The sequence below is a fragment of the Cavia porcellus genome, unplaced genomic scaffold (assembly GCF_034190915.1).
Source record: "Cavia porcellus strain 051 isolate PalLab524CR breed Dunkin Hartley unplaced genomic scaffold, mCavPor4.1 scaffold_17, whole genome shotgun sequence".
In the NCBI taxonomy this organism is placed as follows: Eukaryota; Metazoa; Chordata; class Mammalia; order Rodentia; family Caviidae; genus Cavia; species Cavia porcellus.
This window is the reverse complement of record NW_026947500.1, coordinates 6,333,281-6,353,850: the sequence shown is the minus strand read 5'-3', so window position 1 is coordinate 6,353,850 and position 20,570 is coordinate 6,333,281. Positions and strand designations below refer to the sequence as shown.

The 20,570-nt window shown below is 34.5% G+C and overlaps 1 protein-coding gene across 12 annotated transcripts in view; it reads right to left on the bottom strand.

Moving 5' to 3' along the window:
- The window catches only part of Nlgn1 (neuroligin 1), an 816,885-nt gene that overhangs the window by 641,456 nt on the left and 154,859 nt on the right, over positions 1-20,570 (bottom strand). The window contains exon 1 of one of the 12 annotated variants that reach the window (XM_063229017.1): positions 8,668-8,806. The exons of 10 other annotated variants lie outside the window; for them this stretch is intronic. The gene's annotated coding sequence lies outside the window, so the exon portion shown is untranslated. Of the gene's footprint in view, positions 1-7,877; positions 8,184-8,667; positions 8,807-20,570 lie in introns of those variants that run through there. One more of the 12 variants, XM_063229018.1, reaches the window with a different exon arrangement.

The following is a 20,570-nucleotide window of genomic DNA, read 5'->3' as shown; positions in this document are numbered from 1 at the left end:
AATTAACAAGTTCTAAACATGGACTTTACTTCTGCTCAGTTTTTCCTGGAGCCTGCTTCTGGGTAAAGGGCTGGATAGGTCTTAGCACTTTGCCAGAGTTATATTCCATTCTCTCTTCCTCTGGAGAACACATAAGTGGTTCTATTTGTCCACTTTCCCCTTGGGCTACTTCCACTCTAACCGTTCCTTTCCAAGGATGCTAAGAAAACAACAAGGGAAATTGAACATTAATAGGAAAAGGCAAACTAAAAGTTGACAGTAACAAGAGAAGCAATATTAGCAAGGGAAATATTTTAAAGGTAACAAAGAGTAGAGCATATGTACATTATAGGTTTACATCTAACAGATAAGTATTTCTGTGAATTTACAATCAGAACGGAAAGCAAGACTCAGCACAAGGAGTGAAGTGCTCCTTGAATTTGTCCCAACTTGCTCGCTAATCAAAATCTTCCCTGGGGACTGTTTTTCCATCAGTCTTTGTTTGGAAGCCTCCAGACAGCAGCCCCTAAGGCCAAGCTCAAAGCCCCTAAGGCTGGTACTTTCTTCCCTGATATCTCTAGCCACAAAAAAAAGCTTTCCCTCCATTAAGAGTGTTTGTATCTTTCTTGTAGCTGAGCCCATTGTACTTTTTATCACAGCAGTCAGTAATCTCAGCTTCTATTTGCAATCTTACATTCAGCAAATATTTAGTGCCAAACATTGGAGTGGCAACAGGAATACCACAGGAATGCTGCTGATTCCCATGGAGATTAAAATTCCATAGGGAGGGTACACTGTGTGAATCAATTGCATGGATAACTCTTTGGTCACAGATACTGTAAAGAAGAATAACACAGGTCCTTCTGAAGTGATATTTCAGAGTATGCAGTGGGAAGGAAGATTTTCCTGGGATGTGTTCTGCACACGGAGTTCTGAAGACTGCGTAGGAGGAGTTTGGTGAAGACCAGGGAATAGAATCTGTCATAGGCAACTGGACACCCAAATGCTGTGGAAACCAGTGTACCATGAGAGAAAGACCAGGAGACGGAAAAGGCATTGACAACTCAAGATCCACAGGCCATCTTGAAGGCATTAGATCTTATCTCAGTATGGTCAGAATGTGTATAATTCCCAAAATGACGTGCTATGATTAGATTTACTTTTGAGAACAGAGGCTGCATCTTTTGAATAGTTCATTTTAAATAATTATCCTTAGAATAATGCAGTGCATTTTAAGTTCTCAGAAAATATTTCTTGTATGAATGACCCATTAACTTATTGAACAACTTTTCATAAATTAACTTATCCCTGATTGTTTTTAATCCACCTGTGATCCCTGACTTCTGTGGAGGCATTAGTTTAATTAGACTTGAAGAGGGTGTGAGATAGAAGAGGTACAAGCAAATTAAAGTTCAAGGAAAATTCCTTGTCATGAGATGTGTCAAAAGATTATCATATAGCTTAGTGACTAATTCCCACATTATTTCACCCAAATTAAAGATTTTTTTTTAAAATATCCTAAAAATTTATTTTAATTTTGGAGGCAGGAGGAAAACTAAAAAAGCCATTTAATAGAAAATATATGTTTCTGTCTTTTTAATCTAAACCCACTCTCAAGTAGAATCTCAAATATTTTTAACTCTAGATCTACTTAGGAGTCTCAACTTGCCTGTAAACGGGATGAAGGAGATGAGAAGGCTAAGAATTCACAAGAGAGATTTTTTTTTTAAAGCATGGCCAACAGATTTAATATACATGTAAAATATTGCTGGACACATTTTTAAAACCAATTGGTGACCCTGTGATCTCCCAGAAGAAAATGAATAATCACTCAAGAGCTCAAGAGAGACAGCCAGGTAGAGCTGATTACTTCCCTTGATACAAAATTGATGCTTTTATCTGAAAGGGGCCACCGGTGGATCACGAGTCACTACTTCGAGGAGGTATTTAATTACGCTTGCCAGTATCATTGTAGAGAAGCTAGCAAAACCTCAGAGCAGTCTACATTCTTAGTTCACTTTTTGAGTTCATTTTAGTTCCTAACAAGTTGCTGGTGCCTGGGAAGAGTGAAGAACTGCCATTTCTGGGGTCCTGCTTAATTAAAGTTCCTCTGTTAAAAATCCCTTGTTGCAGAGAATAGCTACAACTTTGGCAGAGTCAATGCTGAGTTTCTGAGCATGGTTCTTTGCCAAGGTGTGTTCAGTCTTGACCCTTTGAGGATGACTACGGAGAGAGGGTAGTTAAGCTTTTGTGCCCATTCAATCCTAGACTTCTGCTGGAATTGGCAAGTACTAAAGTGACTATTGTTTAAGGAGTAACTGGCTACTAGGAACTGGACTGAGACCACCAAGTCTTTTTCCATAAGGCATCCAATGACAATCATGGCTTCCTATCACTCCTGCCCTGGCAGTGCTCAACGAGTGGCTAAAAGGGGAAAGGATACTATACGAAGTTCAGATTTTCTATTTTCCCATGATATTACTCCATATTATTCCATTAAAACATGGAGAATACAAAATAGAACATTGTTAATCAGCCATTTGTGTAACACATCACCAATATAAGAATTTAATACACACACGGAGTACAAACTGTTCAATAGCTTATCACTTAAATCTAATGAAGTAAAAAAAAGACCTTGGAATCACAAGGAGTTAAAGTGGAAAGATCTTAAAATGTACAAGATCATATATCTTAAATTTTTGGTCTTTTGACTAAAATCTCAAGTCCTGTTATGTTTAAATTTTTATTGTCTTCATTGTTCAGGTTTTATCAATTTAACTTTTAGTGCCTCCAATGTTCTTTGAGTTATCATACTTTGCTTACGGTAGACGATATCTATGTACTTTTCACTGAAATGTAACAACAGAAATAAGCCATTATATAGTGTCTCAATTAAATATTTTCTGAAAATAAATTCACAATATATAATGATTGTTAAAAACTTTCAAGTATTATTTATCTTTGATTAAAATTCAATACTTCAAATATAATACTTTTTCCTTTTTGAATGTTGTACATTACTTCAACACATCCATCAATACAAATGACTAGGGATTGTATGCCTTTAGAAAGGCAACAATGATAAGACAAAGTATTACATGATTACAGAAATTGCATAATTAGTTGCTACTTATTCTAGATGCTGTGGAGAAACCTATGCAGCTTTGAACAAACCAGACAAAAATTCACTGCTATCTTGTATGTTATGTGGAATAACAATATACTCTCATTTCAATATATAAAATGGCTCCATCCTTAGATGTTATTAAAGATTTCAGCTCTAAATAATAGAAAATCTTGGCATCAGATTTGTAATATGTGCATTAGAACTCACAGCACAGTTAAAAAAGTGATAAAGCTGGTGACTTTTTTTACTCATAAGAAAATGGATAGATAACATTGTCACTTGTGTATAAAGTTTTGGACAGTCAAGTAATACAGAAGGAAATTAAAAATGACAGATGCACTGACTTGAAACATAATGGTTGCTGAAGTGAGGCTTTATTCCTTTTAGCACTGTGGTTAACTATTAAATTCCTCAACTATTATTTTCAGATGTGAATATTGTCACACATCTTGGCTATCGTAGTATCTCTGCTCAGTTCCATCTTAGGGGTAGTTAGTCAACGAGAACTGTTATCCTAGTGAAAATCACAACTTTATTTTATGTGTAACCTTGTTGAATTTCACAAATAGTGTGAGTATTCCTCATGACAGTATGAAAGTATTCCCCATAACTAATCAAAATAAAAATATTAACAACTTTCAATTCATTTTAAAACATTATAATTGGCTTCTCTTTTGAAGACCCAACATTCACTGGACATGTCAAAATGAAATGAATAAACACTACTCTTACAACTAACTGATACCAAACATCTGTATAAAGCACAAATCGTTATACCCATTGAATGTTTCCAAACTAGCAGTTGTTTGAGGCCTTCATATCGCTGCCTGACTTTTGTCACTACTTCCAGAAAGCATCTATTATTTTAGGGGCAAAAAATAAGAAAAGCCCACTTACAGGAAGTATTTGCCCAAAAGTCTATTTCATTCACAACTTCTGTTCCCTCCCCTACATAAAATACCAGCACCAAAAAAAATAAATAAGCAAACAAAGCATGTACGTACCTCTAAATTATGCAAAAATAAATCAAAATATAAGGTATAGGCACAATGATTGATATGCAATTTTCTTATTAAAGGACCACCTACAGCATCACAAAGGGACAGACTTCAGCAAGTAGTTTGCACTGTAGCCCAAGGCAGCACTATAAACGGGGAGAAAATCTTACAGTGTGGCCTGTCACTGGGGAACTAGTATTATATGTAAAAAGTGTGAGTGGATACAAGGTTAAAATAATAGTTAAAATGTCTATGTAAACTGAAGAAAGCTAAGAACAGTGTAAAACTATGTTTTTCTACTTCATAAGTCAAACCTAAACTCACGAATTTAAATTCAAGTCCTACATAACATTTCAACTGCATAAAGCAGGTCTAGTCTCAGCCTGCAACTTATTTCCTGTGATGCATCACTGTGGTTTTTCATTTTACATCTGTAGTGGTAGCTAAACTTGCCTTTCTTCCAAGATGAATTTTGTGCTCAACTTGTTTATCTTAATTAAACTTCCTTTAACAGTTGAAAATGTGTATGTTATTAATACTCATTAGTCCCATTCTCACTTGCCTGTCTGCTTTTGGCTACATGTTCAATGTTGAAGTGTCCCGTTACCTATACACAGGAGAAAATTAAATAATAAATATGTGAACTTGAATATTTTATGAGTGTCAGGATGAGAGAGTATCTGCAAGACCCATAAGGTTTCACACACAAAGGCATCACTGCTAAAGCTAACATGCTGACACATCTCTGATCTATAAAGTCTGCAGTAATGGCAGCAATAAAGCACTCTGCCGTTGACTAGAATTCCTCTTACATGCAACAGAAATAGGCACAAAAGAGATTATACTGGCTGCTATAAAAAAAAAGAATTCATATAAAAATCCTCCAAAAGTTTAATGTCTAATAACTTCAAATGCCTGGAGTGATTTACTAGTTTTCTGTGAATTCAGTTAAGCTTAGACTTTGCAGTCTTTCTCTTTCACAGAGATTTGCTACCACATGGGTGTGTGGATTTTTCTGTTGGGGACAGAATTAGATGTTTGTCTGTTGGGGACCATTTGAAAGCAAAGATAATTTACAGTCTTATAGATCCAGCAATATTTGACATTATCGACATGATTTCACTAACACTGTTAAAATGATTCCATTAGTAACAGAGCAGAAATATCCAAACTTGTTACTATCAAGGAATAATTCTTAGAAATAGTTGGGGATATTGTTAATATACATTAAGAGTTTTCATATCTCAAGATGTTTTAAATTATCTTTTGAAGGTAATGAAAAGGATACAGTAGATTTATCAGGAACATTCACTACTTTAATTCTTATTGTTCTAGGTTTTGCAGATTTAAAAATTAAAAATTTAAATTAATTGCATGTTTGTTTCTGTCTTTGCTTTTGCATTTCTCAGTAAAGCAAAAGAGGTGGGAGATCTGTTCTTTGGAATATTATATATTAGATTTCAACAAACTGTTAAATAAAGATTTTCTCTTTCAGTTTATTTTCAATTAAGTATATTTTAAAAATCAGTTAATGAGAGGCTGGGGATTTAGCTCAGTGGTATAAGCACCTGCCTTGCAAGCAGGCGGTCATGAGTTCAATCCTTGGTACCGATAAAAAGTTTAAAAAAAAAATCAGTTAATGTGAAATAAGGTTTAATGCAGTAAATCATTTCAAAAATCTTAGAAGGAAGCTACTGCAAATATGCTCATTTCCCTGAATGTTAGGCCAATAAAAACATACAAAGCTTGCAAGTGAAAGCGTAGATGTCAAGGTAAGTTCCAGTGAGGCAACGTAAGTTTTCTATAGTTAAAAGCTTTAGGAAATCCAGAGCTATTGCCTGTCACTTATGTTACTAACTGGGTTTGCAATTCTCAGAGTTCACTGACAGTTTCTAACCCTATACCCACCACATTTATGGTATAAAATTAAAGCATCTAATCAAAACAATACTTTTTAAAATAATCACATACTCAAAACCATGACTATGGATATCATAGTGTAAAATGTAATTAAGTTTCCAAGTGACTTCTTCAGGTTTTAAGCCGCTCTTAAAGTTCTTATTCTATTGGAGAAAGCATTTAACTAACTGGACACCTAGCTTTTCATTTACTGGCTACAGCTGTTAAACTCTGTGTGTGTGTGTGTGTGTGTGTGTGTGTGTGTGTGTGCGCGTGTGTGTGTTTATTTCTGTTATCATTGGCCTTCAAAAGTGTCTTTGGAGTCTGCAAGATTTAACCAAAGTTTTATTAAGAACTGCTGTAAAAGTGAAGACAATATTAAATGATACCAAGAGTAGGTCAAAGTTTCTCGTTTTCATTTCCCATCCCAAAACAGAACAGAAAGAGAGAGGAGCAAATATCAATTACTCTTCACAAAAAATATTTTTAGTCACTAGAAATGTAGGTTGAACTAAGTCTTTCAATTTAAAACTATGGCACATGCAATAACCACTGATTTAGTGGTTTCAGTCTGCAGGTAGACTCTTCAAAGAACATCCTTTTTATGTTTCAAGTCCATCACTATTGTATCAACAGTTATATTTCCTATTAACTTCAAAAAAGATATTTCAATTCACCTATCACTCACCTTCCTTACTTGTTATGATCATCATTTAATATGTGGTTAGCTGCCTTTGTGCTAATTTAATCTTTGAAAGAAGATACTAATTATCTGACTGTGTGGCTGGGATTACTGGCTAGGACGTACCAATACACAGAACATCCATTCTTCTGGTTTCAGCCTGCACACCGACCACGTGACTTAGAGCAGTGCAAAACAGAGGCAAAGCTCCCCTTCCTGACATCTTATTGAGACTAACAATTGGGCTTGTAGAAATTATTTCCTGCTATTTCTATAACCTTTAGAAAATCGCATATGAAGTCTTCAGGAAAAAAACAGGTAACTTCCACATTTTAGAATTCCTGAGAGCCACAAGTTTTATATTTTACTATTTAATCTTAAAAAGACAGATTTCACCTGCTAGCTTTCAGAACTGGGTTTGAAAATACACACACACACACACACACACACACACACACACACACACACATCCAGGAGAAGAGTTTGATAAGAGTCATCTTGGAATAAAGAGAATGTCTGATGAATCTGAATTCCTGAAATAAGTACTGGAGGTTGGGTGTGCTTCAGATGACATTGAAGAGTTGCCTTTCACTGAGTTAACTGCTAATGGGGAGACTTTAATGCTAAAACCATAAAGGTACATGCATACATATCAAAATTCGGAAACAGAAGCTGCTGAAAAAAATATCTAATGCCTTCTTCAAAAAATTCCAAGTCAACAAAATGCATGATTCCATGTTTTAACAGTTATTTGTTTGCACTGTATTTCAGTGCATTTCAATGTCTGAGAGTTTAAAATTTAACGAATTGACCTTAAATAGAAAAAAACCCAACTAAAATAATGATATGAAGTGTCAAAAGCTATAAAAGGGGGTTTCATTAATTTATTTAACACATCATATATATATATATATATATATATATATATATATATATATATATATGCCAGTTCTTTATATATAATTGCTTGGAAGCTATGTAGACCACAAAATTGGTTGAGGATGACATGCTTTGCCAGATTCCAAAGCAACTTTACTTTCTCGTGTCAATTAATATTCACTCATTTGAGTGATTAATTTTAATTTTATACCTGCTGAAACTGGTACTCATCTACAAATAAAGACGAGGTGTTTTGGCGAGCAGCAAAATTTTTTACAGTTTTTAAAAGAAAAAAAAAAGCATTCCTTACATTCAGCTGCGAGAAATTAAGTCTCCAGAAAGGCGCGCGCACGGCTCAGTGAGAAAGAGAAGCCAGTGTCTGGCGAGGCCAGCAGGGCAGCGTGCAGGGACGAGGCAGGCGGCCGCCCGGCGCACTGGCCAGCCCGGGCCCTCGGAGACAGGGCTGCACGGGCGTCTCGGCCCCGCCAACTCACGAAAGTTACCTCCGCCTGCATGACGGAAAGTCGTGCAAGCGAACTGCAGGACCGCATGTGTGGCCAGCCACCTGCCTGTGCCGTCCTACAGAGGCGGTGACCCCGTCGCCGTCGGCGTGGACTGAGCGGGGGAGGCCGGAGAAGGCGGGCAGAGAGCGCGCGGCCGGCCGAGGAGACTCCGCGCGCCCGGCCCAGCCCCCCCACCCCCACCCGCCCCTGCAAAATGCCCCGGAAGCCAGACCGCGCCGAGCCGCGGAGGGGCAGCAGCCGCTTCTGCTGGGCTTTGCCTCCCACACGCAGGTTTTCCAAGCACTGTTGCCTCCTCGGCTTAGAGGACCACCAGGAGGAAGCCCCGGGTCTGGGAGGCATCCCCGGGTGTGGAGGCTTTCGTGCAAACTTGGGAGCCCGCAGGCTGCCTCGCTTCGCGGCGCCACGGAACGAGGTGGTGGAGCCCGAGCAGGCAGCTCCCCAGAGAGCCCCGAGGCGCGCGAGGTGGTTTCCATCTCCCCTTCTCTCCCCACTTCCCGGGCGCCGCGTCCGCAGCACCTTCCACGCAGTGGCACGAAACCCAGGCAGCCCCTCCCGGGGAAAGAGCCGCAAACTTACCCTCGGAAAATAAATCCACGGAGGGAGCCCCTCACCTTCCTCTACTCCCCTTCCAGTAATTCAAGGAGACAGTTTCCACAACACTTCGCCGTCAAATCCGAGCAGAAATGGCCAAAGTATTTACCAGTTTCCAGACGCTTTAAAAAACAGTCTCGAGCACCCAATAATTCTTGTTTCAGTGTTCAAGATGCTTCCTTTTTTTCTTCAAGCAACCGCAACCCCAGTTTTGCACTCCCCTTCTTTTTTTATTCACCCACAGACACTTCCCAAACGTCTCGATTGATCCTTTTTTTTTCCAGATGCAACCACGATCCACAATTCTGGAGACCCGAAGCCACCTCCATGTAAATCCGACCATCAGGCAAGAAATACAAATGATCAAACGTTACTTCTTTCAGCTGCAATCAGATAATCCTACTAATCCAATAGATTTATCTCGATTGGAAATTGACCTCAAAAATGAATTACCACCGGTGATGTCCAGAAGAACGATTTCGTAGCTCTGTTTGAGTGATCGAAAGAACTGTGGTTTCTTTCTTTCTTTAAAAAAAAAAAAATCTTTTTGGATTCTGGGTGCACTGCTCGGAAAAAAAAAAAAAAAAAAAAAAAAAATGCCAAGGATCCTGGTTTTCCCCAATATAGGTTTCTACTCCAAATCGGTGCAGAATGAAAAATGGTACAAAGATACCCCTAGTGGCTCGAGGCGATATTGCAGGGATCTCGCTTTTTTTTTTTTTTTCCTTTTTTTCTTTTCTTTTTTTTTTCCCCATCCCTTCGCCTCACCTTTTTTCCTTCCCACCCCTGTGGATAACTAGTAGCTGCTGTAGTAGTTAAACAAAAAGGCTGAACACACATTAACAGGAATGTTATATGAATGTCTGAAAAAATAGTCTGGTTTTTGTTCTAAAGCTTTTGTATATCTGTCTCCTTAGTATTCAAAAATTTCCCCCATGGCATTTGGAACCTAAAATGTCCGTTTGGGGCAGCACAATGATTCAAAGCAAATGTATTTGTTTCCCAAGTCGCTACAGTTATCAGATAAAGAGCCTCAGTCTTCAGAGGTAATTTACTTTTACAATTATCCATATATATATATATATCCATATCATTGAGATTATTTTTCCTTATTTTAGACTTTTTGTGTTCATTTAGAAAAGTGAGCGATGACTCCTGTAGTCAAAGAGATAGATTTAAGCAGCAGTATACAGGCCTCTGGCTTGCTTACCTGAATCCTCTGGAATTCAATGAACTCAAGATTGTGACTAGGATTTTTGATAGATTTCAAAGAAAAAGAAATCATTGAAGTGAATTTCTGAACATTGGTCTCCTAATCTGTAGTGACAAATTCTCACAAACAGTGATAAACAATAACCTTGCACCTTTTGCAAAATGAAGGTTCTAATTGTGCAGAAGTAGGAAAGGGCTGAGATTATACACTCCTAACATCCTTTGAGCAGGCTTTGATTATCAAGGGCCTCATAACATAGAGAAATTGGATTTTCTTTCATACTGATGGGTTCTCTTGCAGCAAAGTTTAGAAAATCTTTCTTAATGGACTAAATAATTCAGCTTTTTTAGTGCATGAACCATTACAGAGTCCAGAGACACTTCCTTTCTACTACTGATTTGAATATTAATTGGTGTTAACTTTGAGGAGCCATATTTTTTGCTTATGGTTAAATCATTTATTAAAGTGCAAAATATATTTTCTTGGATGGAAGACTCAATATTGTATATTAATATATAATAGTACCATGATTATTAGTAAAATTCTATTATCCTTTTTTTTGTAGAGCCTTAAAAGTTAATTCTAAAACATGTTTGCTAAAGGAAAGTGTAAAACTTCGTTAATACAGTCTGAAAACAGCATTCAGTGAGTTTTCATACAAACTATTAAGGCTGATTGTAAAATGATAGCATTTAAGGCAATTAACTTTTGTTCAAAGATAGAAATTAGTTCAAATGAAGAAAATAAAGCATGATGTATGTGTGTGTGTGTGTGTGTATGTGTGTGTGTGTCTATCTCCGTGCACTTACAGAATCTTAATAAGTAACAGGTGGCATTAGAGAACAGAGAGAAACAAATGAAGTATTCAGACAATATGACAAGAATGATAATTCTACATTTTAACTATTTCATATTTGAAAATATATTTAAAGTTAAGCTAAAGGCCTAAACAAGTAGAGAAAATCTTCACAATTTTTCAAGAAAAATCGTTTTATGGTTTTCAGTAGAAGGGAAAGAAAGAAAACAGTTTATTAAACAAGCAAAGTCCATAAAACAAAATGCTAAATATATTAAATTAAAAATAATGTACATCAAAAAATGAAGCCATAACTAAGAGAAGACATCTTCAATGCAATGTTTATTGCCCAAAGTATGTAAAAATTTCTTATAAATCTATTTCAAAAGTTACAGTGGAGGAAAAATGAGCTAAGAAGATTGTCAATTGAAAGAGAGGATTTTAGTGTACACTAACCATTTGAAAAAAAAAGCATTCAATATCCCCAGACAGTAGGAACATATATGATAAAATGATGTGACATCATTTCAGCTATGAAGTTGGCAAAAATTTACAAATCTGCTGTCACCAAATATAGATGAGGATATAAGAAACCATGCAAAATGAAACATCTAAACATATAAACGCTGTAGAAAGCAGTTCAGCAATAGCTGAAAATTACCATATCCTGAAATCCAGTTTCTTACTTCTACAAATATCCATTGCAGAATTACTTGAAAGTACAAAAAAATGCAAATAATCCAAGTGCCCCTGCATAAATAACAGACAAGGAATTTATAGAATATTCACATGCTGAAATATTAGAAACAGTAAAGACAAAAATAAAAGTGTGACAGCTTCTTGAGTTAGTGTGGATGAAACTCAAAAAACAAGATGCTGGCCAAAATAAGCAGGATATTGCAGCAAGATGTCTATAGAATGATACGATTGACATACAAAATTTTAAAAAATCTGAAATAATTGTAAACTATAATTTTGATAATTACATGTATTAATCTTAATCACATACATATAAAGCAAGTATATATCAATACACGACAATGATGAAAAATCAAACTCAGAGTGAAGAGTACTACTGGAAAGACTGAATAAATGCAACTGGTAAATCATCAAGCATCAAGCAGAGTGTAACTTGAATCTTCAGTGCTGTATTTCTCAAGTTGAACTTTGAACATGTTTGAAATTAGAAATTATTCCTATGATTTAGAATTTATTTTATGCATGAAATAGTTCATTAAAATGCAAGAGTTAAGGTAGATAATTTCAGTGAGCCTTACTTCTGTATAAAATTTTCTAATTGGAATAAGCAAATGTAGATGTGAGAAAATAGTATGGGAGTTCAGAGTTTTGTAACAAGCTTTTTATAGACTTTTAAATGACCCATTTCTTAGAAGCAGAAATGGATTGATGCTTATTTATTTCTATAATGAAGATTTGAATTTCTATCTAGCAAGCAAGCAAAATTCTCCACCTAAATGAGAAAAATATGGTTGAAACAGAAAAAAAAACATAACCATTAACTAGCTTTCTTGTATTTTCCTTTGATCTGGCATACAATAATAAGGCCTCTGAAACTGTGAAACAATCCATTGATCATGTTCACTCTGACCAATTAACTAGAAAGCACTAAAGCCAGAGTATGCTCTAAGCCAAACCACAGTACAAAGAATATTCTTCTAGAATATGTAAAATATGAAACAGGGAGGCTTTGTTGATATAAAATATGAGAAATGGAAATCTCATCCCAAAGTCACTAGATACTATTTTTCATAATCCATTAAAAGTAAGAGAACATATTAAATATTAGGAAAGAATTCTTTTAGAACTCAATATTAGAAACACAATGAGCAGGTAATATTATCAGTTCATACAGGAATCAAGAGAGATGTCTGAATTAATTGTGAAGCAGAGATTTTTCAACCATTCAGAACAAAATTCTTGGGAACTAACAAAAACAACTTTGTGGTAAGGAAATTGTGAGATGACAATTTGATTTCCTTTGATAATAGAACAGACAAGAAGATGAAGCAGAAGTAAGTTTCTAAAATTTGAAGAAGTTGACTTATTGGTTAAACAATCACTTATTAAATATCTCAGGCATACTGGGTGTAACCTTTGGAACAGGTAATCTTTGCAAATCCTGTTTCCATTGATGATTGACTCATTGATTATAAATGGTTACTAGGTAGTATTTTGAATTAATATATCAGCATCCAGACTAAATAGATATTAGGCATTGATACAGACTTGAAAGTTCACTTTTAGTTTGTGTTCAAACTGGGTTTATAGTTTAAGGTACTCAGTGAAGGTAGAAGAGGAAAAAGAAGAATTATAAGATAGGGAGGGACCTAGGAAAGAAAGCAGATGATAAAGATGTGCATCAAATTGTAGTGATTTATTTTACAGAGGGGACTGAAATTTTACTCAGTCTTGTATACTGATGTTACAAATGATTAGTAAAAGAGTGACTTAATAGGTCCAACAGTGAAAATAACTGGAATATTTCCATCCTGTATGTGTTTGCCAATTTCTTCAGAAAATGAAATTAATAGAGGAGAAAATACCAAATTAAGTATGACTAATAGTGAGAAATGAAAGACCAAGGATAGCAAATCTGACTGCTAGAGGGGATTCCATTTCAGGCTACTTTACTAAAACTTCTGCTCTCTTAAAATCATTTTATGATCATACATCCTATTTCAGTGTTTCTACCAAATAAAAATGATTGATTAATAAGAAAGAAATATCATGACAATTAATTTACATAAGAGCAAATATGTGATCATTGCCTTTAATTCTAATGAATTATTATGAAAAAATGTTTTGCGGGTTTGTTTTAATAATATAAATGTACCAATCAAATGACTTAAATTCTAGCTAGTAGTAAATATTTTAATATGTGGTGAGAGATTAGTGTTCATTTTCGAAAGAAAGAAATAACTTAAAATTTATTGCAACGCAGATTTTAAAAGCAAGTCTGGAGGAAAAATATTCCTTTACTATCTTCAGAACTCCCCTGATGAGTGCACTCATATTAAGTGCTCAAGCCTTGAACCTAAATGAGTGGCAATTGTGAATTATAAAAGGCATGAAAATTAAAAATGTTACAACATTACAAGGCTAACTACTGCAAAGGTGGCTGTTTACAAAGAGGTTCTTTCTACGGGGAAAGATCTGCTCACACAATCCTGCTTAATTAGAAAAGATTACTTAAAACACTTGACTGATACTGAGTATTTCAGGTATGTGTTGGGAAAGCACACCTGCTTGGATGCTAAATATACCGGATGCATCTTCATATTTCATGGATTTGAAGAATGGTAATGGAAACCAAGGAAGCAAGGATCAAGATTAGATATTTTAAGATGAGACTGCCACAGGGAGAAATGTGGATTCCTCCTCATTTTAAACTATTAAAAGCATCCAATATTGGTGCTATTATACTAATAATCAAGATTCTGGTTTGTTTTCTTTTGGAAAGTTCTCTCTTTTAACATCTATAATTTGTACTTATATTTAACTGGTATATTTTAGTTTAAAAGACATGATTTAAAATTTCAAAGACATGAGTGATAGCTTATTCCACAGAATGTTTTATTTTTAAATACGTATTTTTACATAAAATTTGTGAAATAACATAGCTTTTATACTGATACTTGAACTTCAGGACAAATTCTCGTGATATTATAGCTGCTTTTAACTTCGTCATAGCACGATTGATTTTTAAGTCATGGTAGCATAATCTAGGATGAGTTAAACTATAGGAAATCTTAAATATTTCTTTCATATTAAAAAGATATGCTGAGAAAACTATAATATTGAACATCATCCACTAGAGTTTATTGTGGAATATTAACGTATTATGATTCCAATATCAGCAAAGTTTATGCAAAATTTTATCTAAGTGTGGGAAAGCCACATTCAAAGTAACTTTCTGTAGTTCAAGCTGAAAAGGATTTCTTAGTCACATCCCAATGACACGGCCATGTCTCACAGACTTGAGGGGATATTCTTCTTTCTGAGTAAGATTTTATACTAACTAAAATGAAAAATAGAGTAGCTTGTCTATTTATCATTATTTAATGAATGATTCAATGGGAATCTTCAACCTGTCCTGAAATATTGAGCTCTGTTTTTTCCTAAACTATTAAATAAAGAAAATAGTAAAATGACATCTAAAGAATGGATCTTTCTGTCTTATCCAGCTATCTACCTACATATCTATGTCTATTATAATATAGGTTTGCCTCTTTGGCTAATTTCTGATTATTTACATAAGGCTGAGATGTCATAAATATTTCAAAAGAATAAATTTTCCTAAAATCATTTCTGTTTGTGTTTAGTTTGCTTTTTGTCTGCATGTGAATAAAATTTTATATGATAACCTAAAAATATACCATAAAACAATGTAATTAAATAATTGAAAAAATTATATTATATTCATTGCATAAGACATTGTTCACTCTTCCAAACATCCATTCTAAAATTTATCCTAGCTGGGGATTTAGCTCAGTGTTGTAAGCCACCTGCCTAGCAAGTGCGAGATCATGAGTTTGATCCCTGGTACCAAATAAATAAATAAATAAATAAATAAATAAATAAAAATAAAAAATAAAGTAAAATTTAGCCTAAGCATTTTTGGTCTTTTACTAAATAATTTTTCAAATCTTCCCTAGAATTAAGCAAGCAAAAAAAAGCTTTGTTACTAAAATTGTACCTTAACTCTTTATGTCTAAATTGTACTAGGAAGGATATAAAAACAGGAAAATTGCAAATTTTTTTAAAGTCCTTGTTTCAGTAAATTTAACTCAGAAAACAATCAAAACAACCCAAGCTTTGGTTAAGTTCCAGTCAAAAGACTACCAAGGTAGATAGTTATTATGGATTTTTGTGTAATATAGTAAACTATGTCACAATTCATAGCTTTATGAATCATGAAGACTACAAATAACTCCTTTTGCTGTTTAGGTTGAGTTCAAGAACATAATCACTTAACTAATGTCACAATAAGCTCAAAAGCATTGCTACATAAGAAATAATCTTGTCATTCCACTTCTAACTTGTTGAGTTATTGTTTAGTATTAAAATTGCATTCATTTTAAAATATTTTACTGTAACTAAACTTTAAAAATTATATTTATCAAGCAAATTAAAAAGGGAATCATTAAATATACTTAACATGATAATTATGTTACCAGCAGCTGAGTTAGAAATATTGTAAGCAGTCAGACAGGGCTTGGCCCTCAAAGAAGCCAGTGCGGAAGACCGGATGCCTTGGGACCTTGGAAAAGAACAGACACCTCTACTGTGGGCCAGATCCCATGACAAAAATCAAAACAAATACAACCACACCTTAAGTATAAACATCATGGATTAATATTCTAAATAATTATGGATCAATTTGAGGAAGCCAGGAACCGCTATCCCAACCCGCTACTGTAGGAATGCCTGCTTACTACACAACCTGCTTTCCCATTTGTCCCTGATTTGGTCAATTTTACCTGAACAATCAATTGCATTGGTTGACAATAGTTCTCTACCACCTCATGCCCGCCTGCCTTATGAGTTCCTAATTTTCTCCATCATGGATTCGTCTCACTTAGTGGTTTTACTCGATAAAAGTCCCTAGAAAAGACTTGCTTTCCGACCGAAACTTTCTTTTGCTCGATAAATGTATTCTGCTCTTAACCTCCATTGTTCCTAAAATTCATTCTTTGATTTTTAGAGAACTCCAAGTTGTACAGGCATACAGTAGGTTGGGAGTTTCATTCCCCTGTATCTCCTCCCTGGAATTTAGATATATGTTGGTTTATACGGCAAAAATAATTTGTAAATGTGATTGATTTATAAATCTTGAAATTGAAAGATCATTCTAGATTATCCAGATGTGCCCTATGCAATCACAGTTGACTTTTATTAGCGGGATCCAGAAGGATCAGAATGAGAATAAAAGAAGTGATAACAGAACTGATCGGAAAAAGGAGAAAAGAGAAATTTAAAAGTGCTTTCTATTATCTTAAAAGATGCAGGGAGATATTATAAGCCAAGGAAAACATGTAGTTGCTGGACAAGTGTTTCTAAATAGAAAGTAGCTCTTGACAACGCATTTTAGACTTCTAACTTGCTGAAATGTAAGATAACAAAGTTAAACTGTTCAGTCACTAAATTTTCAATAAATCATTTCAGCAGTGATAGGGAATAAATACATTTCATTTAAAATATTTTAGAAATAATGTTATCTATAAAACATAACATGAGCCACTTTAATTTCTTTAAGACCAAACTTTGAAGAAGCATACAGAAAAATCAAGACAAATCCAATTGTCAATGTCTTGTTTAGCCTTATAGAGCAAAAATTTTATTATTTCAGTGTATAATCTGTATTAAACATTGTTAATGAAATATTTTAAAATTTCCATATAATGTCTTCAAAACTTAATGCATATATTAGACTGACATATTAACTTGGACTATGTATTTCAAAAGTTTATTACCAAATATAGCTACTGACTATAATACTAAACAATACAGTTTAAATTGATACAAACAAGCTAAAAAGAAAATTCCATATAGTATTCTATAGGGAACTCTAATGTTCTAGATCAAAATCATAGAGATTTGAAATGAAATCAGGATGGTTATACAGACAAATTTCTACAAACTGAACACCTGAGAATTGTATTTTAAATGTTATCAAAAGAGAAGAAAAAATTTAAAGCATACAAAAGAAGATTATGACTACCTGGTGACACCCAGTTGGCTGATCATTGTCAAAAATTCTAATGGTTTTAAAAAGAAATTTCTCTGATACTGCAAGAGCAAAAAGACAGCCAAGAATAGGATGAAAACAACATTGTGTGAGACCAGCTACACAATACGAATAATTGAGAGAAAAAAACTATTAAACTGTAGCTTCCAATTTCTCCACAGAGAAGAGTGATGTTCCAATTGGAAAAGAATATGGTAGTAAGAACATGATAATTAAGCCTAAAGGTGTTTAAAACTAGTTTTAAGATTCCAGGTACAATTCTATTAACCTAAGACACTGAAAGTACTTGAAAATGTGCTCTTGAGCCTGATTATCAGTTATATTTAAAGCAAATTGGAAAAAAAGGCTATGAAAACTCTTAAAGGTCCCGATTTCCAGACAGGGTTTTAGAAACTGAAGTTTACTAAACTTAACATTAACATTGAAGAGATGCCATAGGTGTTCACAAAATATAAGGCAGATTAGAACAAAATTCTTTTTTAAACTTTTTATCAGTACCGGAGATCGAACTCACGACTGCCTGCTTGCAAGGCAGTTGCTTATGCCACTGAGCTAAATCCCCAGCTCCATAGAACAAATGTTTTTATTAGAAGCACTGGAGGGGCAGATCGAAAACTCTCATTTGTATTATCTTTCCTTCGTCTATGACCTTTTATAAAATCCATTCACAAGTTTCTTGAGGACAGAGTTGATAAGGGAGGAGACAGCATAATTGAGTTAATCCTTTGAGAAACTAGTCTATTGTAGTATTCAGTTAAGGTTTTTTGATTCTCTTCTCTTCCTTTTTTGAGAATTATAATTTGTAAAAGAATTTGTTTTGGGCCAGGGATTTAGCTCAATGGCATAAGTTCCTGCCTGGCAAGCACAAGGGCGTGAATTCAATCCTCAGTGTTAAAAAAATTTTATTATATGACTTACCCTGTAAAGGTACAAGTGAAAGAAAAGCTTTGTAGGAGTCTGTCTTACATTATAGACTTTTAAATAGATTATTTAAACCAACAGTTGTTTGGGAAATTAATGTTTTCAATGGCATTTTTCAAATTATTTATTAACAAAGGGTTTGTTCTAAATTATCAAAATACTAATTTAATTTAATCGGACTTTAACATCTGGTTTATCAGTGTCCTATATTGCAATAGAGAAATTAATGTCTCCTTTTATTTTGTTTACTCTCTGCTATACAAATCTTTGCTTAATCAACCATAATTTTGTTATCAAAAAGATTTCTTATTGACAATATTTAATTGAATTAAAAAAACTTGTACTATAGAGTCCATTTAATAAAATCTTCAAATTAATCTAATTTTAAAACAAATCAATCCAGCCACAATTCAACCACAATCTTAATTTTACTTGTATAGCAAATGAATTTTTATGATATAATGGCAAATTCTTTCATGTTTTATAACTTCTGTTACTAATGCAGTCAGAAAAATTGTCTCTCTGTTTAATGCATCAAGAACAAAACCAAAATGCAAATGTAGCAGACAAGAACAATAATAATATCAACATGAAAAGAATAATATTTCAGGATAAACTGCTTCCTTTTTGCTTTCATTCCCTGTCATTTTCTCTCCCCTTGTGTTTTCAATATACATGTAATATAAATAGTGCTGTAAAATTATAAAATAATTAATCATTGAATATATTTAATATATAATATGAAGATATGTTGCATCCCTATTTAGCTACTACAAAACAAAATTTTTACCTATTCATTTGCTCTTTCAGCAGTCTTGAAATCATGCAAATGTAATCATAATAAAAAATATCATGTCAATCCCAGTGCTGACTATCACCTGTAAAAATACTTGATACTGGGGCAGGAAAAATAATACTTAATGCTTCTACTTACATACGTCTTTCAAGTTGCAAGAGTACATATAATTTCTGTATTTCTACAGTCCAGAAAGCTGAAACTCATAATGTGAAGCAGCACCTTGCTGTAACTGACCACAGATTGCTCTTGAGTTTAAATCAATTTCCTGTGTGTATTTTTCATCGTGAAGGATGGTGAACTAAGTGAAAAAGAGAACGAATACCGCAGGAATGATTCAGTACTCAGGAGCTGTTAAATGAAATGCAGCTGAGATGTCATCAAAAAGAGAGATCACTTTTTGATGATCAGATGTCCCAAGTACCACTCAAGAGGCAGGAATAATAGTAGGACTTGGGTTAGCTTTAGTTACTCTGCATCACGCACTGTCCCTTTGCTAACTTTTCAAAACAACAGTAGAAGGCAAAAGGGTCTTTTGTAATGAGATAGAATGAATTCACTGCTGAGTATATAGAAAGTAAAGGAAATACAGGAGAAGGGCATTGTGAGCATGCAACCTGCAAATAGACAACAAAACTCTCCATCATGGGTGGCTGTAGAAGAAAACACACTACAGTTGCCCAGAGCAAGATTTTGAGTTCATGGTAACAGAATTGGTTCCTCTGGTTATCTAGGAAAAGGCATGGTCTTGAAACCATACAAACTATAGTAACATAGAAATTTGTAGCCAGACATATCAAGGGAACATGATCAGTTGAATATGACAGTAAAAGGGTCAACTAAAGTCCAAGAAGCAGATCACAGAGGACCTACCCGGTAACAAAATTCTTTATCCAGAAAATGCAGCCGACACCAGGAATAATGCTTGTGCAGACTCATGTTGGTTCGCGGTTAAATGCTGTGCGCTCTTCTCACTAGTCTCTGCTCTGCTCATTTGTTTTCCCTCATTTGTTCTACCGCACACACTAACTCCCAAATAGTCTTTTTTATCATACAAATCTGTTCTTACTATAGTTGCACATTGAAATCTAAGGATGGAGTGACATTTAGTTCATTAGATTATTCCCTCTGAGTAATAATTTCTGAGAGGGAGAAAATACTTTCTTTGCTTCTCTCAAATATGCGAACAACAGCAATATTCTTGGAAGACAATTTTTTTTGTTTCCTTCACTCTTTATTCCTTCTCCTTCTCTCTTGGATAAAGAGAAATCTCTTAGCTTACTATATGCTTCAGTTTTTGTCAATGGACATGATAAATACAAACAAGAGAAAAGGTTACTGGATTTGCAACTGCTTAATTAAAACACCAACACTAATGAAAAACCAATCACCT